Below are 26,201 nucleotides of genomic sequence, written 5' to 3' on the forward strand. Positions count from 1 at the left end.
AAATGAGAGTGGGGCTGGTGTGACATGTGGATATTATGGAATGCCAGATGGATGGAAAGGTCAATTATTAAAATGTTGAGTGATGGCTGTGGTAAAAAACAACACGGCTTGCCTGCAGAGAGACACATCCTCCGTCCTTTAACGTGATGTGTCATTCACACAGTGAAATCAATAACCAATAGACCATTCATCTATAATGTCCTGCAGTCTTTTTTTCTGTGCAAGTGGATGGGTCACAGAAAGCAAACATAACGCGAGGCTTAAGACTCATGTCTGCTCTTCCATCTTCCCTGCAGCACTTGCTCTGGCTGAGCTGCATCTGTCTCATGGCACAGCTGCTGCTCAAGAGTGCCGCCAATTTAGAGTTTGGGTTGCGCGTGTTGTCACCGTCTCCCACCTGTGTCTATGCTGGCAGCATGGGTCTGGCAAACATAGTGCCTCTCCCTAGGTCCATGTTTCACACTTTGAAGATCCGGCCTCATTTGAGAGAAGTGATTGTTCCAACTGTGCAGACTGAGCCTCATGATGTCTCAGATCATTTTAGGGCCATTGCAGGAGCAAGGGAATGCATGAGGACATCAACGGATTAGTAATAGTGATGTGATTAATCAATTAATAATTTCATCTCTATTTTAGACACAGTTACAGAATAAAAATACATTTAATTGCTCATTGTATAAGCCGTCATAAATGTGTTTTGAATTTAATGTTTTTATGTTAACAGATGTTAAAAACATGACATAAATGACACAAAGAGGGAGTGGCTGTATATCAATTTTGTACAAGTTAGATGTCAGACGAGGCGGGGGGGGGGGGCTATATTTGAAATATAACAAACTGTTTCAAATGCTGAATATTCAGACATGAAGCAAATCAGAGCGTCTCAAGTGGTTTGCCTCACGATCCACAAACACACACACACACACACACACCCACACACACACACACAATGTCTTTATACATCCACCAAGTGATAGCACACCATTCAATTTTTTTGTTATATTTAATAAACACATCTAACTCCTGACCCCTGATCTAGTTTATTCCAGAGGACAAATGCTCCAACTGACCAAAGTAAAAACCAACATGCTCCCGCAGGACATGTATTTTCTTTCTCATGATGCATGGTCGACATCTGGACTTCCTGATTGCCTTTCTGAGAAACACAATCATTTACCATAACTCAGTAATTACTGCTGATTACTGAAGAATGAAAGCAATCAATTAATGTTATTTCCAGTGTCAGGCTTAGCTTAACGCACGCTTACATGATTGACTTGAGCCGTCCAACACAATGATAAAAAAAAAATCGATTTCACACAACCATCAATAATGCAGCAATTTTGATGATTTAATGTGGTGTTGGTGTCTCGAATGTTAATTATACGCTGCGCTGCCCATAATTGTGAATTACACATGATTTGTTTCTTTGGATTGAGACATAATTACATGAACAGTGAACAAATAATAATGAGCTCAGGTGCTTAACTTCACCTACACACCCACTACTGCCTAATCCACATGTTTGTTGGAAAAGGACAAGAGCAGGCAGGCAGCTGCACACAGCTATTATCTGCAGTTTGAAAGTGACTAAGCTTGTTAGGGAGGGCTGGGAGTACATTGCTTTACCTTCCTGTAAAACTTTGATTTACAATTAATCCTGAAATCCAAAGGTATTGCTCTCCTGGGTAATTTAAACTAGATCGCACACAGACCAGTAAACTCCCTGGTGGATGCGGTCGGTTGACCCAATTTCAACATAAATATGAAAAATTACGATGGACTGTTCATAGAGATGGACAAAATGGCGGGTCCCCAAAGGTGAAGCCGAATCGCCTAGTTCTTATCACCTTGATGCAGGTGTTTCTCCAGTTTTTATTATTTAGTTATTCCTGGTTATAATACATCATGATTAACAGCGATTTCGCATCAACTGCATATTTACCTTGGATCCCTACTATACAGACTCTGGCTGTTAGTGATGTCACCAGAGTGAGATGGTAGCAGTCGTAACCAGGATATTTTGTCTTCATTTTGGACGTTGTGTGCAGTGATTTGTGTAAACGTTAACATTAAAAATGACTGCAGTGTTTTAACGTAAGCTAGTTTGTGCATATATTGGTTATATATGCATATATTTCTACTGAGACATGTAAATAGAACTGAGACCTCATTATTTATTGCTGTAACTGTAATTTTTTCTTCAGTGTTAATCAACCTTCATGAAGTCACACTAATTTAAGTCACTCTTGCCATTCTACCTTCTCTGTTTCTTCTGATCCTCACACTGTCTTTGTGCTTTTCTTCAGGAGTCTCACGGGAACAAGTTGAGGCTTCGACTGCAAAAACAGAGACGACTCTCTCTCTCTCTCTCTCTCTCTCTCTCTCTCTCTCTCTCTCTCTCTCTCTCTCTCTCTCTCTCTCTCTCTCTCTCTCTCTCTCTCTCTCTCTCTCTCTCTCTCTCTCTCTCTCTCTCTCTCTCTCTCTCTCTCTCTCTCTCTCTCTCTCTCTCTCTCTCTCTCTCTCTCTCTCTCTCTCTCTCGTCTCCCAGAATCCCTTCATCCTCCGTCACAGTTGCATTGGACTTATGACCGATTAACACCCCACATCCAGTTGAAATTACTAAGTTATCTGTTGAATCCTTTGAGAGCCTGCAAGTTTCAAAAATGCAAATAAGAAAACACATATATAGTCATTGTGGTAGTCATCTGTAACGAAACCCACTGAGCAGAGCCATCCATCAGCCAATGACTCATACATAAACATTGGATGGAAACATATATATAGGTCCAGAGGCTCAGCCAATTTTCTTCAACAGTAGAAGCCGTCATGTTTATGCAAACATCAGGCCCCGTTTCCTATCTGTACATCATGTATTGCACATCAGTAATGAGCAAGAGCAGGAAGCGTCCTACTCTGCATGCACTATTCAATAATCAAGTTCCATTCATTCTGCTCAAGGTTAATTGTTTTCTAGGGCGGACACAAATGGCTTGTAAGTAGCATGTTCATGCAGCTGTTGGTGCATGTCTATGTGTGCCTGTATGTGTGTGTGTGTGAGTGTGTGTTTGTGTGGGTCTGCCACTGTCACACTAATTCAGCATCACCATTAACATCACTTCATGAATATAACAGCCGTGTTTGTCCACCTCTGGTGAATAAAAACAGAGTGACAAACACACACAAATAAACACACACACACTCACAAGTTCAGCTGTGTTTTCGCATGGATAAACAATCAGTCCATGTCAATCAGTCAAACAGAAGACCCACCGTTGGGAAAAGAAAAAACATTTCCATACATACATACATATATAACTATCAGCAGGGATCTGGTCAGTGTGAAACCAGTGGAGAGAATCTCACTTATACCACATTTGAGAAGCAAACAGAAAACATGACTCATTTAAGTAATTTTACATGAACGCACCAAGCAAATCATGTGTTAGTTAAATGCTGACTTGCAAACGCATCTTAATGTCATACTTCTACCAGAGGTTCTCTGGTTGTAGCCTCATCAGTGGGAGGATTTCCTGCTGTTTTATATCAAAGTAAGCTGATCTTTGGGTTTAGGACAGTTGAAGAATAAAGCTGACATTGAAAAACATCGGCAAGGACATTTTTACTAAATTTCTGGCATGTCTAAGACCAAATAGCTAATTGATTAATATATATTTTCACCATTTTTGGCCCTAGAACTAAAAGCGATATGTTTAAAACTTTCTTAAAAATGCACAAAAAGAAAGTAATCTGATCCCCATATAAGGGATTCCAACATTGAATGAACAAAGTAATAAGTTAAATAATAGACATGTATAATACTTCTTCTTAGTTCTTTCAACATGAACTGAGACGGGGCAAGCATGAAAACATGTAGTTGTCAAGTAGTAAGTAATCAACGCTTGCTGCATACGAAAGATTTGCATCTTTCTGATGTAGAGTAAAGGGAACAACAAACGTTCCCCTCTGACAACACGTCACTGACATCATTGTGCCCAAGTTGTACGAGTAGTAGCTGGAACCTCTCAACTGAGCTGACATGCAATGTTTCAACACCGAAGTCTCGAGTCATACACAACCATGACAACACATCACATATGTGATAGGGTCAGTTTTTACTTAAGATCTTATGTAAATGGTGGTGTGCTCCTTTTACTCTGTTAAAAGGAATACAAACTTAGTCTATAAAACAGAAGCACAGACAGCCAGGTCTGACCACGACGGCCATGTACCCTCTGGTTGTCCGTGGTTCAGACTGGTTAACTGTCCTCCACCACCATTTAAAGCCCCTTAGTGCAGGCAACAACTCCCTCACTCGTTCTCTTCCTACATCTTTCCCTTACCTCACTCTGTCACTTGCTCGTTCACTCTCTCGCTCGCTCTACCACTCGTTTGTTTTATGACAGTGTTTCCCCCCCCCCCCCCCCCCCCACAGAACTCTTCTCTCTGCCTCATTCATTCACTGGGTTCTGGCCATTTAGCAAAGCCTATTACAGGGGCCCATTGTCTGTCGAGAGCAATGGCCAGTCAAACCAGCATAGCCTAATCAGAGTGCAGGGAATTCATCACAATCTTAAGGGAAGAATGGAGCTGATGCTTTTAAGTTGTTGTTTCTTTCACGCCTTTCAAGAGGCAAAAACACACATAGCTCAACTAAACAGCTCCACAGAGAGAGGGATACATGGGTAAATTGTCGACATTCAGGCCATTCGCGCAGGCATAAATACACAACCGCCCTACTCCCACAGGCCATTAAACTCACACAGGCATAAATATTCATCTACCACACTTCCACACCCGGCAATCAATCACATTTAAGCTTTTAGAGTATTACAAGCAATTGTTCTTGAATTGCTTAATGACATGCAGGTCACTGAAGGATAAATTAGCATCTGTGAGTGAGCATGGCTAACATATTTGTTTCCGTGCTAGCTGCCACATCTAGCAGATCGTGACATCGGGCAAAGTAACATAGACAACTACATAAACCATAACACTAGGGTCAGGTATAAAATTCAACATGCGGATCAAACAGCCAGTGGTAATCTAATTAGTCATCTGATCGTGTCAATAATCCGGATCATCTGCTCTCTGTAGTGCCACATGATTTTCTGAATTGTGGATTAGTGCTGAAGATTTGACAAATGGGGGAATTAAAACTTAAATATGGCCGAACGCTGAATAAAAGTGCAGCTGACAAGCCGGTCTGTCTTTCGTTTAATTACAGGACGCTCAATTACTTTTCATTACAAATCTAATTTGTTGACCAATTTGGTCAAATGAGCTCAGAACCAGGGGATTGAAACCTTTTCAATTTCACTGGTTTATGAAAGACATTGAGCAGCTGAAGCAATGATCATTTGTCTTGTTGGTTTTTAACGTCAATAAGTTTGGTAAAAAATCAATATGATCACCTTTATGGTAAATTATTAAGATAAACTATCACAGCTCATCCAACTCAATGGGATTTCATTTATTAGAAATTAGGTTTTGCTTTAAGCCTCTGACCTCATCATCCAACAAACATTACAATGTATGTATAACCCCCCGCCCCTCCCCCACTGTAATGACTGGTTGGCATTGTCAACGTGCAGTTTGTGGGAGATCATGACGCCTGAAATCTCGTGCCGTCTGTTGCATTTATATTGGATAATTGGCTTTGCTATCTTACAGCTAGAGAAGTTTCTATTTCCCACATGGCCTCGGTCAAAAGATGCATTATAAACTGTAGTGAGCTATTTTAATATAATTGGAAAGGTGCTTTACAAGCTGTGACTAAAAATGTACTGCGATATAAAAGTGAATTTCTCTGTGGATTTCTTTTCATTTCTTCCGAATTAACAAAGCGGTAGAAATACAAAAAGCAATGCTCCCTTGAGGAGGCAGTTCGTATTTGAAAAAAATATATATATCGGGAGACGTCACCGGACGAGCCACCAAAAGAAATCATAGAGTTTCTGAGATTTGGCAAGCTAAAAAAAAAACTAAGATGGGCCAGAGCCAAGGAAACAAGTCAGAAAACTGATGGGAGAAGCAGGAAACAGTGACAGGAGCTCAGCGGAGTGAGGAAGAGATGCCAGAGTCCTCTCACTGAAAGTTGAATCCTTCTTTGGGAGAAGTTCATGAGCAGGACAGATGGGGAAAAACTGCCTGTTTGCAGCCTGGCAACAATGAGCTAATTTGCTAATGGGCTATGGAGCACCGGCTAACAGAGGTAAATAATGGTCACGCTTTTGGCAGGTTAAATAGGCCACCTTACTGCAAGTGTGTTGGAGTAATGTCACATGGCAGCCTGTGTCACATGTGCTTAGACAGGCTTATCTTGAGCACTTTTCAAGATAGTTATACACAAACAGCATCTCAAATAGTTTTTAACAATACATTTGACGTTCATGAAAGTTAAATATAGAAACAATTACTCTGCTCAGAGATGCTATCGGAGATCTTTTGTGTAAATCAATAAGAATTAAAAACAAACACACAAATACACAATCATGTATGGGAGAAGACAGTTGGCAGCTTCCACCTTTTTGCGAAACATGATAAATGAAACGGCAAATTTGTTTCCCCACACATGAGCTGATTTATTCAAACGTGATAGAAACACAAACATCTTGAGTACGGTGCCACTGACGTCTCTGTTGCGCCCCAAGCAAAGGATTCGACAGGTGAAACCTTATTTTTCCTCCTCTCCTGCTCCCCTCCACCGAGCTACTCATAAATCATTTAAGGGGCAGTGGGCCCGTGTGATACTGTATTGATTACCTGCCTTTTATTTCCTGCCACTTGTTGCTTCCACGGGAGGTCGCACTGGTTCAGCAACAAAATGTCACCCATCTGCAGCCTGTAAGGACTTATTTGCTTACAGACTGTGATTCATTCCCAATGAGTACATCAGCACAGTGGTGACAGCGCTTGATCCCAGGCCTGCTGTTGAAGAGCAGACGCTGAGACTTGATGAGCCTGTACATGCATGTAAAGCATGAAAAACTGAGAAAACTGCTCTAGGGCTGAGCCATATGCGACACATACGGAGTGGATGATATGAATTGTAGATATTGAACAAAGGGAAACTGCATCTGAGGAGGATGCTTAGAAGCTTTGCAGGAGTTTTCCCAAAGAGCACAAAGAGCAGAACTTCCCTCCGGGCACAGCTCACACTACAAAAGCTCAATCAGTGGGATCAATAAAAAAAAAAAGAAAAAAGAAAGAGGGAGGTGAAAAGAGGAAAGAGAGGGAACTGAATAATTCTGTGTGTTTGTTTCATGTAAATATGTATGAATGCATGTGGTGTTACTTCAGGATTAGAGGGTTTGAGTGTGTGGCTGTGCACATGCGAGTGACTGCCAGTCATTTAGAGAGGAATTACATATCTTTGCAATGCATGTAGTAATTAGCATATTTTTCATTTAGTGAGTGTGCTCCCGGGGCGAACCCGTCTTCGCTCCACTTTATGACACATATGGGACGTTATTGCACTGATTCAGAGAGAAAGCGGTGCTTTTAAATGCTGCAGAGCTGCGAGGGAGAGTGACACAAGTGAGTCTTGATGTTATAGGAGCATGAGCAGCGATGACGCAGGTTGGATGCAGGAGCGTTAATTGTGTCAGCGAAGCCATATTTCCCCTATTTTTAGTCTGACATTAAAATACAGAGGTAAACACATAAATAAAACATTGCAACTGCCCTACAGGGAATCTGATCTTTTTATCTGAGAGAATATTCAGACTGATTCATGTCTGTTTTACAAGAGTTTGTACGCTCTGTTGTTGAAGGAGAAGAGAGGACAAAAAAGAGCCCACACTGTGTTAAACTGCATGTTATCGGCATGTTCAATGTTAGCTCTGATAGTGCATGATACATCACAGCATGATGAACATGTGATCACATGATAAACATGTTATCTCTACGGGGCCCCCTTAATCTATAGATTAAAGAATGCCGCCAGGCCACTTTACATGTTGTTTTTATCATGTAAACATAAAATAAATTCACATCCATGAGCTCCCAGTCTCCTCTCTTATTGTTTCATTCCAAAAAGGTGGTTCTAGGATCTAAATTCACTCCAGCACGTTGTTGTCGGGTATCCACAGGAGAGCCAAAGCCTTGGGGAGATTAAGCAAATTGGTTTACTGATGTATCACAAGCATAACGGTCACCTTTCACCATCATTTTAAACCCATGTAAATGATATGACCTTGAAAACCAGACAATGAAGTCTGGGCTCATCGGTCATAAGCCCATCAAACATAAAAATTTGACACAAGTTACAAGCAAAGCAACATGTGGACAGTAGCAGTTTTTTTTTTTTTTAAATAATAGATACATACCAATATAAACTAGAATGGTGCAAACCTCCGCTGAGGTCCCACAGTTCACCTAAATTCAAAAAAGCTGCACTAAGCACTCTAACTGTTTTTAGAATCAAATCTCTGCATTTTTTTCTTGAAGAATTCACCAAAAAAAATGTAAAATATAAATCCTGCATCCACCCCACTGATTGAGTCCACTCCGAAACTGAATGGCTTTTTCCTTGGCCCATAAACCACTTTACCACCAAATTTCAATAACATACACTATGTAGTTTTTTTTGTAATCCTGCTATAAGTCAGACAAACAAACGGCAATAAACACATAACCTCCTAAGCAGAGGAACTTCAGTGCGTTGAGTTTTTCTCCAAAACTTCTGAGCCAACACAAAGTTTGCTTCCCCCTGAGCAGAGACTTTCTGGGGGTTAAAACTATCTCCCCTGAACATAATTAAATGCCTAATCTCCTCTGAGCTCCTCAAAAGGTCTCTGGTAAGAAATCCTTTGGTGCACAGTTTTTGAGGATTTTTTGGCCTGAAATATTAACACTCCAATTTCCTTATTAAAAAAGCTTTGAGACAAATTTGAAAATAAACATAATTTTGCATAGCAGAAACTTGTTTTCCTCTCCTTTTGGACCCTGGTGCACTGGATCAGAGTGTTCCTGCAGGGCCAGACATGAACTTCAGACAGTGTAGTGGGCAGCACCAGAGCTCCTCAGGGACCAGTCCTGTAACCCTTCCGGTTCACCCTCTTCACTTCGGGTCCCTCAATTCTCTGCTGCTCGTGGGCACGTTTGTGGACCAGCGTGGGCTCAACAACCTGCAGCTCAACATCATTCCAAAAAGCAAAATAGTGGTGGACTCGCCTTTCGCCTGCACTCTTTAAAGAAATAGATTGAACGTCAAATACCAAGAAGTGCAACTCCTCTCACCCCCTCTATGCCTTTCTGGATAAACACAGCAGAACCTTTAGTAATAGACTGAGACCAGCAACGCTGAGCACCACAGGGGATCTTTCTTCCCAGTGGCCATCAGTCAGCCTGCACAACTCCTCTCCCTCTCACTGCTGGACTCTGACAAGGATTACAGAATATGAAACTCAAAAGAAGTGATAAGTGGATGGGAGTCGTGGTGCAGGATGACGGCCGCAGGGAGGGTAGACTTAGCAGAGGATCTGACATGGCTCCTGGGCTTGGCCGACCCACGGGGGACCCTGTGAGGGGGATGAAGGAGCAAGGAGCAGCAGGAAGGCAGGGCAGGAGGTATTTGCAGTGTTGGTAACTTGGTCCTCCTGAATATCAGTAAAAAATTACAGTAAAAAATGTTCACCTCGCTAAACATTCATTTCAATGCTTATAATGTATAATATGATAACTGGAAGTACAACGTTTCCTTTCCCAGTAAGAGCTTCTTTTGTGGTCTTTTTTCAGATTCATGTTATTATCCTTTTGGGGGTCGTCAGGCTGGAATCCACAGACATTTCAGTGGGTCTGGTTCATTTGACTTTTGATCCTGATAGATGTTTCATAATTTCAGTATTTGAACAAATATGAGAATTCAACCTTGCTACACATAAAATGCTCTGCTCTGCATGACTGACAGTCTACAACTCCAATAAATCAGGGTAATGCAGAAGTCAGTTCTTAAACTATTTGGACATTTGTTCCCCGGTTTTGAAAATTCGAACATTCATAACGTTTCAAGGACATTTTTCCTCAAGCCTCATTAGTTTTACCGGGGAGCAAACTCTCCCTTGAACATTCCTCTAGTGCCTCGCTAAAGGCAACTTAACAGTAATAAGAGTTGGAGAGCTTTCACTTCTTCCCAAGGCCCAGGGATTTCAAACCTGACACACATTAACACACATGTACACCCGACTGTACCATCCCACCCTTTTCTCCAGCAGTAAAAACATCCCTGATCCGTACACATGAGCAGTCTTGGTCATGCCTCAAACATTTCCTTGTCATCATCTATTCAATCATCTGTTATTCAATATTCTGAGAAGCAGCTGACATCTCCAGAGTTTTTGTTCGCTGGCTTTAATAACGGTGCTGGTGTTTGCAGGTAACGATTCTGAACAAACAGGATCACGATTACGCTCTTTTGTTATTGAGCATTCCTGCCATGTTGGTCTTTTTATTTGGATGCTTTCTTTCTTTCAATTGTTCCGTCAGGTAATTGGGAAAATTGCAGCGACGGCAAACTTGTGAATGAAAAAGAAAACGCTTCTCCGCCAGCAGACAAAACCCAGAAAAAACTAATTCACATTCAAACAATACAAAAGCGAGTTCGACAACTTCTACCTGAACTTCTCATCGCACGACGCGCACATCTCATTTGATACACTATCAAGATACATGCCATTAAATGGCAGAAAAGGATCTCTTCTACACAAAGACTCCCTGATTGCTTTTTAGAACACCACAAGCCATTTCTCAGGGAACAAGAAAATAGACGGCAAGAGTAGTTTGAAGCATGTTAAACAGGAAGCCGGATGGATAGTTGTCAGATATTTTCTAAATCCTAAGCAGAGAAAACCGCAATTGTGCAGGAGGAAGACCGACGGACTGAGAGAGAATGAAAATGAGATGGAGTGCAAATGCTGATCATGAGGCTGATTAGGAGAGCCAGTCTAACAGGGACTGTGCCTGTAATTAAGAAACTCAATTTATTTTATCATGCCAAATGTAATATTGGTAATCTGTGCTGTAATGACTTGTTTAAAGAACTCCCATATCCAAAGTCATCTTGTTATTGCAAGCTATAAGCTGAATCTTGTGTGACATCTTCATCCAAATTGACAAACCGCTGAAAAAAGCAGCTTTCACTTCATCAAGAGATTTATTTGATCACAAGACGCCGGCAGAGAAACGGCCAGCACTAATTCCAAAGGTCATTAAATATTGAAATTTGGGGCAGATGAAACAGCTTTAATCTCAACCTTTAAGTCCACTGACCACAGATGTGGATTGAACAGCTAAACAGAAAGCCTGTTTGCAAGGTCATGGTGAAACTCCACCTTTTCCCCCCCAACCTCTGCACAAGCCGGATGCCATGCATGGGCGATCGCAGATGTGTCACACTAACAGGCCGGCACCAAGTGAATAAATCATCAAACAAGTGTACACAGATGAGGCACCGCTGACATGAAATGCAGTTTAGCCAGTGCTCTTGAATAATATATTCTGCCTCATGGAGTTGAAATTATGTTTACGGGTCGTGGGTTTTTTCTCTCTGGATATTTCTTGCTTTTAATGTCATTGCTAAAATGTAAACTATGACCCTGCATATGTGTTTTCATGCAACAGACATGCTAGAGCTAAACACTACAGCCATGGTGTATTATCAATAAAATATTGATATGGTAGAGTAAAATATTGATTATAGCCACTTTAATCCAAATCAAGATCATGTCCTGACCTTGGCCAAACAGTTTCTTTTAGCCGAACCAAACCACTCACTCTCTCTAGCTGTTTTCAGACATTAACTCTGGAGAATGTCAACTCAAGCAGGTCCAGGCTTTCTCTGCAGTTTGCATGTGTGATGTGATTAACACAGGAGACTCTCTGGTCAGATGTTTGCAGGACTGAAAGTAGCTTTGGTGTCAAAATCTTGCAATTCAGGAACTGTGTACAACTTCTAAACACTGACTCACTGCAGGTATACAATCCAGGCAGCAAAGCATCTTTTAGGAGAACAAATTTATAATATGATAAAAATAATATCTAGGATGGGCTTTCCTTATATGATCCTGATAGAAACAGTTTATTCTATGAATAAATTCTAAATAACAAATCTTCATTGGAACAAAATTCTTCTGCCAACAGATGAATCCTTATATTTATTTGAGAAATCTTCACATTGTCCCCCCCCCCCAAAAAAAAAGCATAAATTATTCCATGGCTGAGATATCTCTAGCTGTAGAAACAGACCCCGAAAGAGAAACATGAGGTCTCTCTGTTCAAGCGGAGATGGAAGCCAAATAGTGGAGTCATCAGAGGATTCAGCTTGGGACGCTTGTTTTCCCGCTCACCTCACAAGGGGTTAGTACGAGGACAAATCCAGCAGGAGGGCGCCGTGAGTTAATGGGCCGGGAAGTCACAGAGAGTTCATTTGCATATCCTAAAACTAATGCGGGCCCATAACTTTGAGTCAAAGGGATGAATTCAACTTTAAGCTGAAAGGATCTGCAAGTTTAAATCAAATAAAGGACTCAAGAGTCGTACTGAGAGGCTGTTTCGAGGCCGAACGTCTGCTGGCGACACAAAGTTTCATAATTGATGCCTGAATTTTCGCTGTTTCATTGTGATGAGCTCCATTTTCAACACTTTGAACACAAAACGTCTAAGCTCACTACACATTCACAGACACAAGCATTATCAAAAGCACCAATTGACCATCACAGCAGGAGACGCATGTTGAATTCAAGAGCTGTTCTGACACAGCTGCCAGTGTTACTCAGCACAAACACATTAAAAGCTGAGAGTGTATAAAGATGGACAACATAACAGCTCTTCAAAAAGTGAAGTCAAAAGTGGCTTCATTTCAAGAAAATTGGAGGAAGAGGGGACGCATCATCCATCTTGATATGCAGTCTATGCTTTAACTGCTCGACAGGGGCCATTGGAATATCCTATAGAGTGTGGCTACCCAACCTTTTATTTGTGATATTTATGTCCGTGTCCCGTTCCGACACAGTGGCTGGGCCGTCTACTTGATTTTCTTACATTGCACGTGCCGGTAATTCGGGAAAACATTAGGCTTGGGTCGGGCTTCGACAGAAAATTGCTGCCAAAGCTGCACTCTACTCTACAAGCAGATAAATACGACTCATTAACTACTTCTGCTCCCGCTCTCCATTCCGATGGTTGTGTATTTGCTTGAACGCATTTTGATCGGCTGGTGCTCGCAAAGTTCAGCTTTTCTCAAATTCTGCCACACGCAGTGAAAGGACAGCAAAGCAACAGAACCACAATACAGTGAAGCAAAGTGGGACATCACCCCATTTATACTAAATGATTGCTTCTGTTGAAGCCTCAAACACGGACACATAAGTGCTTTGTTAAAAGCAAAACTAGGGATGTGGTGAATTCTAACGCCTCAAATCTGATTGTCTGTGTCACAGATAAAAACACAGATCCACTCATGCCATCTCCAGTGCGAGTAATTGGACGTGCTCTGAGTGAATTGTTACATAAACCAGTATATTTGGTTTGCTGATTTAATAAAGCATAATCAAACCAAACTTTTGGCTCTGTGTAAAACTTATAGAGGACTTTTTTGACACCCCGTCGGTGAAAACTACTCTTTTTTCCGACTAACGGAGAATATCCCTATTTCCGTCTGCATGAAACCCAGAAGCCGCGCACACACAAAAAAAAACGAACTTTTCGCCTCAAGGCAGGAAAATGAATCGTTAGTCATCACCTCTTCCCCTCATTTGGTCAGGTCCACGCTGCCACATGTGTCATCCATTCTGATGAGCTGTCTGCCTCGCCTGTCGTGATGGTGACACGAATGTTGGAGAAGCTAATCTTCCAGAGGTGAAGTAACATTGGTGTCGCTCCTTGTTTTTTACTTTTCTTTTTCTGCCGTATGTGGTGACCTGTGCACCTTGACCCACCAACAAATACACACTCTGGACTGATCTTATCTGATTTATCGGAGTTCAACTGGAGGACGATTTGGGATAAACAAACTTCTTGCGCCTTTAAAGTCACTTTTTTGACTCATTCCCATTCCTCCCCTCAAACACCTGTTCTCGATCTAGGTAACTTTAGAAATGATCTCCAGTGGGAATTGTGTAACTGACTGATAGTCACAGCTTGTGTTGCTAGAATCAGGTCCAGCAAGTTCAACATTACAGTGATATACTGTAAATCGGATATACATACTTAGAAGTCATTTAAAAAGCATTTATCTCCAATATTCAGCAAGGAACCTTTTGAAATATTCAGAATTCCAAACAGAGTTTGGTGTAATTGTAACAAAGGAGTATTTAAAAATGAGAAACGCTCAAATACAACCTCAATAAATATCCATGAGTTCTCTGGTGGACTCTTGACAGCTTGAACATCACTACAACTGGACTTTTACGTTCTAACGTATGATTTGTTAATGTGTTTGAGTATTTCTGCAAAACAGCGGCTGACTACTGTTATGTATCTGTGACTTCATGCTTCAGATGATCTCAACAGATTAAAAACATACATTTACACAGTTTGCTGCACTGTAACAGATGCATTTCAAACCCCACAGCAATGTGAATTCAAGCACTTGGATATACGTGTGGTCTCAGGGGAGACAACCCCCCCTCAATCCTGCACATACTCCCCACTGAGCAGCCTTCCGCATGCAGACCCCTGCTCCCTTTAAATTTTCCTAGCTTCCAGCCCTTTGAACCAAGTGTTGCTCCATTCATTAATATTTATTTCCCTTTACATCACTTTGATGGTGGAGCCTTTTAAATGTTTAATTTGGTTCAGAACCATTAAACAGTGATGCTGGAGTCTTTCAATTCCAATGTATATATTATGGCACAGGCTGAGCACAGGCTGAATGGGAATGACCCGTGTACTCTGCAACATGATGGCCTGGTTTCCTGTTTGCCACATATCTCTGTTGTTTGGAAGCATGACGTCCTTCTCATTGCAATGTTTAATTAAAAGCAGCATTTCATCATAGCTGTTAATCTTTAATCTCTACTTCTCCTGCTTTGTGATTGGTACAGATTTTAGATATGAAATCAGAAATGGTTTGTTGTGTTTACCTGGATTTACCTCATCAGTCCAGTTTGTTTATAGAGCCAAATCAAAGTTTCACATTCCTATATAACAGGACACTTAAAGAGCCAGAACTATAACCATCACTATTGGGTCATATATGTTTTATGAATTCATTGGAAAGGAATCATCTGGCCTGCTCTGATCTATGTTCACTAATTTCTCACAGAAGCTGTGATGAATGAATGTGCTTAAATTTAAAAAAACATATCGGGTGTATTTGAAAAGCGTGTTCGTAGTGTACACAAATGTGTGGTAAACTTCAATAATTAACAGAGGCTAAATATACTTACAAGTTTTTTGATAAAGATACATTTTACAGATCTGTAAATACCCGTTTGCTGTTCATGTGCAACGCTGCATACCCAATGAATCTGATTAAAGAGACAGTGCAAAGTGTTTCACAACCTGTTTTTACAGTACATTACATATCGTTTAATTTAGCTGACTCTTATCTGAAGTGACTTATAATCAGTGCATTCAAACATGAGGGTTCAAACCCAGAACAGCAAAAATCAAGTAGGTACAATTTGCTTAAAGCCAAACTACAACTTCCCAGCTTTATAACAGGAAATTACTTTTTGTTTTGATTTTGTTGAGTTTAAGTATAAAGTAAAACAAAAAAGAAAAATGCTCATTTTACGCTAAAGTACCCAGGAACTCACAGAACAACCTTTATGTTAAGTACGAGGAACAAATGAATGATAAGCGATGCATAAAATGGGACTTGAGAGGAACCCAACAACACATCGCCTGAAGCAGTAACTAGAGAGGAGCTTGGCACCATCGCAGCTGAGACAAACAGGGGTGAATACCATTAGCATGGATGAGTCCTGCTGGAGGCCACAGCACTGGCTAGCACAGCAGGATCATGGCTGGGCTTAATGTGAAGTCACAATATTGTTACTGCTGATAGACTGTCGGATGTGCCAAAGTGTGTTAGTAAGTATATCCACATTTTTTTAATATAATACATCTTAAATAGTGACTATATTATTGATATCAGGAGTAGAAATGCCTCTAATACTGCCAAAAATGTCAGGTCAGGCATCGGTGAGTACGCAAATCTATGTACTGATGCGAGTCTTTGAAGTTTATTAGTTTCCCCTCGATGAAACTTCCATTTCCTGGATATCACTTCCTCTTCGCTGTTCCAAAGCAGCAGTTGTGCTGTTCTGCCACTGGCAACTTCTGCTCCTACAGCGGCAAAGAAGTTGTAATTTCCGGTTGTGTAGCGTTAGCCAGAGCCAGTTAAAATGTCAGCAATTTGGAAATATTTCACACTGGAAAGTCCCACAAGCAAATCTGTGACGTGTATCATATGTAAGGTTTAATTACCAAGCTATTTAAAAGGAATTAATTGTTGTGTATTCCTAGATTTGTGGGTTTTTTTCAGTTATGACTGACAAACTATATATATATAATATGATAAAAGATTATTGATATCTTTTATCATATTATATATATGATAATAGATATCATCATATATATAATGATGGAATTAGTCAAATGGAATTTGACTATCGGCGTGTGTGTGTGTGTGTGTTTGCTGAGACAGGTGTAATCTGACAGCTGTGAAAAACATATCCTCATTTTAAAGTGCAGAGAAAAACGATTATCTGAGCCATTGGGGTAAATAAGGTAGAAACTAAGTGTTGTGTGTGTGTTTGCTGTGTGTGTGTGTGTGTATCTGTCATTTCATTAATGAGCACCTTCCAGGCAGGTTACTGTGATGACAACTGGTGCTCTCCTTTCCACACAGCGATGACAAATGATGGTGGCAGCCCAGAGTCTAATTATAAAGTGGGGCCTAACAAACCAGTGTCTCTCCCAGCTTATTGCCTCTGAAGAGGAAAGCGTGGATTTTCCTCTGGTGTTCATTGTTTTTTTTTTAATCTTTCATTTGTTTCACTCCTTCAGAAATGTGATGAATGCTGTGCATTGTGCCTCCTCCTCCTCTTCCACCTACACACACTGGACCGCTCTCATCCACCAGCAAGATATATCTCCCCCCCCGGTGTCTTTGTCCTGGAAGTAATGACATCACCAACGGAGGTTGTCATGGTATTTAAACTGTAGCAGTGTGTGTTGAGATATTCAATCTTTGTTTAAAAAAGCACATGGGGGGGATGTTTGTGCATTTTGTGGTTTGAGGAGTAAATAGTCCTGCACATACCCACAAGTAGAGTAAAGAACTTTAATGTCCTATAGATGATATAACGTGTGCTTGGTGGTCCTATGGCCCCAGGACTGACACTTTTAAAAAAAAGGACCAGTGTGAAGGATTTAGGAACAGAAAGGGAATTTAATATTCCTTTTTATGTTTTCATTGCTGTGAATCACCTGAAACTAAGAGTAGCTATGTTTTTTGACAGCTTACAATGTACGCTTCACAACTTTAAAGTTAGCGGGTCTAATTTACCAAACTGGCTCTTCATAGGGCCTTTCATTAAATTACCTGAAGGCCTTTATCCTGCATGCTTGGAAGGGGGGCAGGGGGGTGGGGGGCGGGTAGGGTTAGGGGAGTGGTAATCAATTGACTGCAACCTCAATGTGAAACTAAAGGGGCTCTATAGGTAAACGATTTATGATTTAAGGGTTAAGTAGGTAGAAATGTTCAGATATAGATACCAGCATCATTAATACCAGTATGGCATTCCATGTAGCTGATCTGATACCATGCCTTTATGGTAAATTAGTTTCCACAAGATAAAATTGAAATTTACTTTTCATGGAAAACACTTCTTCTTTGCCGTTGTCACTGTCACTGATTTCTAGAGCAGCAAAGGAGAAGAGATTTCAGGTCGGGCAGCATTAGCCGGGGATGGGGATGTCAGAAATTTTGCAATATTTAATAAACTGGAAAGTCCCATACGTAAAACAGTGACGTGCACCATATCAAAGACTGCAGTTTCCTGTGGTGGCACTAGCGTTGCCCATTACAAACACTAGCACTAGGCCACACAACAATCATAGCAGGCTCACCTACCGAAACCTTAAATATAAAACGTCACACAACTATGAAATGGAACAAGCAACACACATCTGGGCTGTAGATTTAAAGATGACAAACTCCTGCTGCCAGTTTCCAACAAACACCACTAACAAACCAACAGTTCTCACCTCTACAGACCCAATGTTACCTGAACAAGCTTCAATAACTATAAAGAGTCAGAGTTAGAGCCTCAACCACCAAATACATTAAAGTTATAAAAGGCACCAGAGGAAAAGACTTGTGTACTCACCATGGAGACGTTAGGAGAAAACACAGTGTGTTGTTGTTGTTGTTGTTGTTGTTGGAGAAGGTTCAGTGACGTGGGCTCAGTCCAGGCTCCTCTTTGACCTGATGGTGGTTTTTAAACGACGCAGACAAGACGTCGAACTTCTCTCACAGTTTCCAGGTGTGACGGGAAGCGTCAGAGAAATACATTTCCCGAGATGCAGCAGGTGCAGCTCAGCTTCCTCCTCCTCCTCCTCCTCCTCCTCCTCCTCCTTTTCCTCTTCCTCTTCCTCTTCCTCTTCCTCTTCCTCCTCATCTTCTTCCATCCTGTGTCTGTCAGTGACTCCGGCAGTAAAGTTGTTATCCAGTGTGCTAATGCTAATGCTAACGTCACCCCAAAACAGGAAGTGAAAGTCTCCAAAAGGTCAGAAGTTCAACACCTGCGCTGCCCCCGCTGGTTGAACCAGGTCACCTGTGTTTCCTTTATTATAGAATAAATGTTTTTATTCATGTATTTATTTATTATTTCACTTTTTAGGGGTTGCTATGGTTCTCACATAGCCTTTAAGAGATGAGATATGGACAATGTCTCTCAACTTCCTCCCGCTATCCAGAAATGAAAAGTACAAATATCACGGATCCAAACACTGCCATGTTGTGCATTTGGAGCGACTGTCTGTGCTGTAGCGAGGTTCCACAATAAATACACAAAAGAAACACTTGAACATGCATCAGTGAACAACCTCCTCCATGTATATGATTTGAGATTTGATGACCTAGACGGCAGTCAGCCACCAGATGGCAGTCGAGATGATTTGACTTCTCCTCTCGGGAGCTGCCATGTCGTCCATCTTTTAGGGTCTATGGGGGAAACAAAGTCGAACGTCAAAGTCAAAGTCAACTTTATTGTCAATTCTGCCACATGAACAGGACATAGACAAGATTGAAATGTTGTTTCTCTCCAATCCTCTGCGTAAACATATTAGTAGACCATGTTATTGCACAAAAACAGAACGTATAAGTACACAACCTGTTAAGTACACAAAACAAAGTACAACATAGAATGCAGTCTTAAGGCACACAGTGGATAGGATGAGAGTAGTGCAAAACGGAAAAGTGCAAAAATGGATTGAGATTTCAAAAACACTTCATGGGAAGTAATGTTATGCACATCGACAGCATGTAGTAAATAACAGTTAAAGATAACAGCATTGACAGTAAAGATAAAGGGGAATTTCGCCGTTTGTAGTTTGGCAAAGAGTCTTGAAATTTCTTGCAACCCCGAAATCTTCTGACATTTCCAGTGAATAAGTGCAGTCAAGTCGTTTCATAAGAGAGCGAGCCAAAGCAAGCAGATGAAAAACAGTTGGAGAGGGGTGGAGGTGGCGGTGCAGCAGGAAAACTCAGCAGCTGCAGCTCCTCCTTCACCTTGGTGAAATTAGATCAAACGGGTCTTTGATATTCCTACACTGACGAACAGGCGCTACCATAAAGGGAAAGTACACTATCCAGAAATGTGCTTTCAGGACTCAGTGACGTCCATTTCATACATTAACACAATTTCATTGTTCAGCGTGTAGATTATAAAACAGCTTATATTTCACATAATGAGCAGAATGTTCTCCCTTATCTCCAGTGAAGTCAGGGTAAGTGTAGAGAATGCCCTTGCAGGTATTCCTGCTAAAATGATATGTACAATAGTGGACAATTAGCTGTGCAGTAATGATTATTTTACAGTGGGTGGTTTCCGCCAAGCAATCTCAAGCCATAAATTGTAATTTGTTTAATGCCTGAAGTAAACCCACGCTCAATGCTGATTAGGCCTACATTTAATTCTGCACCCAACGTGCTATACAACAGAGAAGTGATTTAAATGGAAATTAACTTATTACATTTTTAGCACTTTCATGAGACTGGTGATTTCAATTTAATTTTAAAGTTATTTCACAATAGTGATGCTCAGCTGATTAGAAATACAAACTCGACCAAGGATTTTGATACGTTATTATGTTAGATTTTTGGGTACATGAGTGACAGAAATTGAAAAACCTGCTCTCACAGAGTCGATTATTGACTCCTTGCTCTTCAATTTATCAGCAGAGGAACAGTTTGATGCACTTGTGAAGTATCAGGACAAGGTTAAATCGAAAGGCAAACATCCAAGGTTTACTCTCCAATCACAGAATCAGATGCCCGGAGAGACACAGCCAACTCAAACTGAACTCTGGAGGGAATGCTTTTGATGGAGCGCCCTCTATGGGCCATGTGCCACAGGCCAGAGCTGTTGAATTGAATGTCACCTTCCAATTGATTATGTGTTTGTCAGACCCTGAAGTCGATGCACGTCGGTTTGTTTGTTTGCCAATATGCTCGAGGAATGAATTAATATCGTTTCACCTGCAGACCTGCAGAGCCTGGCCTATTTTGTATTCATTGGTTGTCTGTATTATTTAATATCTACCAAGACTTTGGGGATTTTTTTTTTTATTTATATTTTCAGATTAAAAGTTTCTTTTTTGCCTATATTAAGATAGCTTTAATATGAAAGGCAGATGGAGACAAGAATCAGGCAGAAACTCAGACACCGAAAGATATTAGTTTCCAGAAATTCCTAGGCAACTGCTGCTTCTGCTTCCAAGATGAGTTTATTGTATAATATTTTTCTCCTTTTGTACTCAAGAGAGCTTTTGTGCAGTGGATATTGAAGGCGGAACAGCTCCTGTGTAACCATACTGCCCCCTGTTGAAAATAAAGACAACCCCAGCATCACGCCTGGTGTTCGCCTGACTTCAGAGCCCAACACTTTCTGTCACAGATTATTTCATAAAGTTTATACCTTTCTAAAAGATTTGTTAAAAGGATAAACTCGTGAAAAGAAGAAAGTGAGAGGTCCGGAGCGGGAGAAGGAGTTAGAGCTATAGAAAAAAACACCCTAACAGGCGTAAATGTAACTGCAGCCCACAGAAGCATATTTCCTAACCTGCATCATTTCATGCACAGGTTGATTTTTGCTGAACAAAACCTTAAATGTTTAATTTTCAATCAAAATTAAGCGAAAGCTTCTGATGAGTCTCCGTTGAAAACTATTTGAAGTCCTTGTTGCTCCGGTTTCAATAAGGCACGTGGACTGGTGATTTTACCTTCCACTGTTTTATGTTCATCCATTATTCCACATCAGACACACTGACGACAGAACGTTAAAGGACAACCTGCCACCTCTCTATTAAACAGACCATGAAATTGACTGAGCCGGCCTGAGCCTTATTATCTTGATGCTTTCCACCTTCAGCGTGCAGCATTTAATATGACATGAGGGCAGTGAGAGGAGCCGTGTGTATTTAGTGATGAGGGTCAAACTATAAGCAAAGGAAATGGTTTTAATGAGAAGTGGAATGTGCATTTTAATATTTGATTTTTGATTGGGGGGTAATGAGATTCTGCTGAATGATGAGCGCCTGTCGTTACAGCTTTAGACTGGCCTCTGTCTCCCTCCAGTGGTAGGCGGTAGATCTTTCTTTGAATCGTTACTGTATGTTAAATATTACTGTGACAGGTGGCAGGAAGTGGGCCGATCTGCCTCTGATGATTCCAGCACTATTTTCACAGCCAGTTTTCAGTCGCTCCTCCTGTATCTGCATTATGAGAGGTCGATAAGTCAGCTCTGTTGGCCAGGAGACATCCGCTATAATCTGCTGTAATAGTTTGACTGTTTTTGTAGAACAGATGCTGACACAGCTCAGGCGGAGGGCCAAATATTAGCACTATGAATCTGTCCTCTTGCAATGTCGCGATTACATTTCACACATAGACACAAACCGAACGCAGATGAGATCATTTTGTGGTCAAAACACGATCCTCCTAAAGGCAAGATTTCCTTGTCTGTGTGAAAACTGCTCAGTAAGCAGCCATCTGCTGATTTTATTGGCCAGAAGAATAGAGGTCTGAATTAAACCTGGAATCAATTTGGTTGCATGTCATTAAGATCCTTATTTTATATCCTTTTTATTTATATAATTCTGATTTTTATAATACTCTGTATTAAACGATGTCTAGTAATTGTGAAATTATGTATATTTTTCATCTAAATGCAGCCCAATTTTAGCTTCAAGCCATCTGTCGACCTGTAAATCACCAAATCATGACCCACATGAACAAATCATAAAATTTAAACGTGAAAGCTTTTAACTGTACTTCTGCAGTGGGTGTGAACATTTGGAGGGTGGGTGCTGACAGAATAACTTGATGTCTCATCATTAAAAATAAGTAATCGTTAAGTCACTGTTAAGGAAAAGTATGAAATCACAAATGTAAAAACAAGCAACTTTTCAATAAACCTTGGTTAGGCCTTTGTGATGGGTATTTTTCACTATTATGACACCTCGGACCAAAAAGATCAAAGTTTGATAAAGTAAAACAGATCAACAGATTTGATCAGTGGCTCTCTATAGGGCTCTGCACCATGATGCAGTCTGCACATTATGTCCAAAAGGCACATTCCAGGAAAACTGCCCAGCCCTCTGTGAACTGCGGGCGCACATACATGTACATTTAGCTAAGCCGGTGCCGAGGCGGCGGGGCTTGCGAGGGGCCTCAAAACCCATCTCAATGTGGCCCGACACACAGTGATCAAAGGCCGAGATCAGATGTGACTTTGGGAACATAATGTGCTCAGCCAAGTGCACCGAGCCTTCCTGACAGGACAAAGTTGGTTCAGGGTTGACATTGATTTACGGTGCGGTGCAGAGTGTTCTTTCTCTTCGGCAGTGGAGAGAGGAGTCACGGGGGGTCTGCAGAACATATTGTAGATTCTTGTTACGGTGATCGGATCACACTGTGTTCAAACCATCACTGTGACGTCCAACTAAACATGTAGAGTCGCCCCTTCTGTTTCATACTTAGGATCCAAGAAGCTGAAGCCAGTGTTCCCGTTTCCCCCCCGGGCTCTGTAAGTGTTTTCATCTCTTGTACAAGCCGTCCATCTGGGCTCCCTTAAGAATATACGGTAGCTCTGTAAATGCTTATATATATATATATGTGGATTCCTTGTGAATAATTCATTGTTTAGAGATATTTCAAACTTGAGATATGTAAATCTTCTAACCGGGTTTATAGAGTGTGAAGAAAATATGCCTAAGAAAATATTCTAACAGTATTTCATAATTGATAAACATTGGGCCAATTTCATGTAAAAAAAAATATTTAAGCATGTACCATTGTTACATTTTATTTAATTTTAGCACTGGGGGCAATAATGTTGCATTAATATTAATAGTTTTTTTGTTGCCAAATAAGATTCAACCCTAACCAAATTAAGCAACAAAACACATGTCATATAGTTATAGAAAATGTAAATAGTTTTTAGTAAGTTACATTAGAACTTAGTTACATTAGAACTTTAAAATGTAACATGTACTAAAATACACATGATAAAAGATTTAATTAATGATATTCTATGATCATAAAATGCATTGAACGATTGAAAAGTTGTCTGTCATCTGATTGTTTTTGATTTGATTTATCTTCACATCAATCTGTGGACAGTTGTGCAACACTACAGACAGACGTGCACAGAGTAGATCACGTAAAGGATGAATGGAGTGATATTTTGCTATTGTCAATCATTTCCATGGAAAACTGAATCCCAACCATGAACTGATTCCATTCACAGGTTTTGTCTGTGTGGATAAAGCTTAACGTAGCTTATTTACCACGGTTTTAGGAAATAACAGCACATTTTATTAGATGAAAGTTTATGATTGAAACTTGTTGCTTAATCTATTACCTCTTCCATGGGGACATGAGACAGAGCCACAGACATTATGTTGAAGAGTTAAGAGATAGTTCTCTTCAGTGACAAAACAAAGGTCCCTTGCTTGAGGACAAAGATCAAACCAAAAACAATAACATATCGGTTGAAATCTTTGTTTTTCAGTGTTTTCATTTTTCAGCCTGGCTCTAACTGGAAGCAATGGGGTTACTGCTGGGCTCTTACTCCCACAGCCAAACAAAACCACGCTAAAAAACACCCTGAGCTGAGTGAGACAGATACTTGTGTTGCTATGGTGTGTTCCATTAGGCTGCAGCTTTGCACTCAAGACCATGAATATCAACAGTTTCCCACCCAGCCAGGTTCCCACAGGTGATTGGAGAGTGATGGAATGTAAACACCCACATTACTGTGCAAACACATAAAACGTCCTATCAGCAGAAGCAGCAGGAAGCATGAGATACAGTTTGGTTCGTGGAGTTTGGGGAATTGGAGACAAATGAAGAGACTCTCAGTGCGACAGGAAGATAACGAGTGAAATATGACGATTCAAGCTGAGTGAGAACAACCTTATGATATGAAAACAATACTCAGCATTCAAAGTGTGTGTGTATGTGTATTTGTGTGTCTGACCAGTGGCAGCACACAACCCCTGTGTTCCCACTGGCTGCTACACTCTGTCAACATGCAGAGATGCTGCTTACTGCGAGCATCAGTCCTGCAGTGACCTTGGCTCAGACACATGTGTCAACTTTCTTTTCTTATTTTGTATCAGTCAGTTGTGTTTAGGTGTCACACAAACACTGGTGCTTGCAGCTGATATGGGTTGGCTGCTGTGAGGTCAGGTGTGTTGACTCCACGTGTGCAGAGCTTCTGAATTTCGTTCCTGAGGTTTCTGGTCAGAAACAAACAGGAAGGAGAGAGGCTGTCAGGAAACTGTGCAACACAGATGTGTGTTTTATCCTTTTGCGTTAATCAGTTAGGAATGACATTATCTTAGTTTGCACAGCTAATCGTTGAAGGTTAGAAAATGGCATGAAGCAATCCTGCAGCTGACCTCCACCTGGCCCTGAGAAACTACTACAATCTGCAACAGCTCACTGGACTGCATTGGAATCAACAAATTATTTCCTATTTACATCATAACTTTTTGTTAATTAGAGCAACTTGAATATTTTCCCTTATTACAAAATAGAAAATAAGTTAAATTACTGCCTTTTAAGTTCTCTTTGCCATGTATTTTGCGAAGCACTTTGTAGCCCTGCTTAAATAAGTCCTATAAAAATAAATGCATTAGTATTATTATTATAATTATTGCATTGCCATGTGATGCAGTTCAGCGCTAACACACACTCTCACACACGTCGTTTCTTCATGACTTCAGAGAACATTTCATTGTCTCACATTGATTTCATGGAGTCTTCACCTTAAGATGTAATGATTTACATTTTGGGGACTTGCTCTTTGTCCCCACATAAAAGACAAGTCGCTGTAATGTGGCTGTTAAAACCGATGTATGTGGAGCAAAGAAGGAAAACAAGCCACTAAGCAACACTGAGTGGGGTTTGCAACATTTCCTGGTGTGTAATCTTAGTTTTTGACAAGGTTGAGGGAACAATGTTTAGTTTCATCATCAGTTGTGACATATTATAACACTGCAATGACCACAAAAAAACAACAAACAACCAGTTTAGGTCATTGCTGTGATGTCATTTCAAACATAATGAAAATGAAGGAGAACTTTTTTCTACATTCTATTTGTGTAGTGATTATAATACTTAACATGGTAAATTGTGGGCATGAGTAGTTAAATATAATATAATCTTACTCCAGTACTAAACTCCAGTGGCAGAGGAAGTACTCACACATTTGTCTTTGTTTAAGTACAGAAACATAGACAAAAAAAAATGACGTAAAAGTGAAAGTAGCCAATTAAGTTTTTCTACTTCAAAAAAAGTAAGTACTAGTATAAGTATTAACATAAACGTACTTATAGAGTGTAGCTAATCCCCTAATGCAACAATGGCTGAGTCTCAGAGTCGTCATTATATATGTTTCATTGATATGTATTATGTAATTGACACACAAATAAAGTAAGAGCTCAGATTATCATCATGT

At 40.5% G+C, this 26,201-nt stretch overlaps 1 long non-coding RNA gene across 1 annotated transcript in view; it reads right to left on the bottom strand.

Moving 5' to 3' along the window:
- The window catches only part of LOC133969315 (uncharacterized), a 115,063-nt gene extending 96,546 nt beyond the window's left edge, over positions 1-18,517 (bottom strand). The window contains exon 1 of the long non-coding RNA XR_009924195.1: positions 18,342-18,517. This is a non-coding gene — a long non-coding RNA (uncharacterized LOC133969315). The remainder of the gene's footprint in view (positions 1-18,341) is intronic.
- Between the last annotated feature and the right edge of the window lie 7,684 nt (positions 18,518-26,201).

This window comes from Platichthys flesus, chromosome 15, assembly GCF_949316205.1.
Source record: "Platichthys flesus chromosome 15, fPlaFle2.1, whole genome shotgun sequence".
In the NCBI taxonomy this organism is placed as follows: domain Eukaryota; kingdom Metazoa; phylum Chordata; class Actinopteri; order Pleuronectiformes; family Pleuronectidae; genus Platichthys; species Platichthys flesus.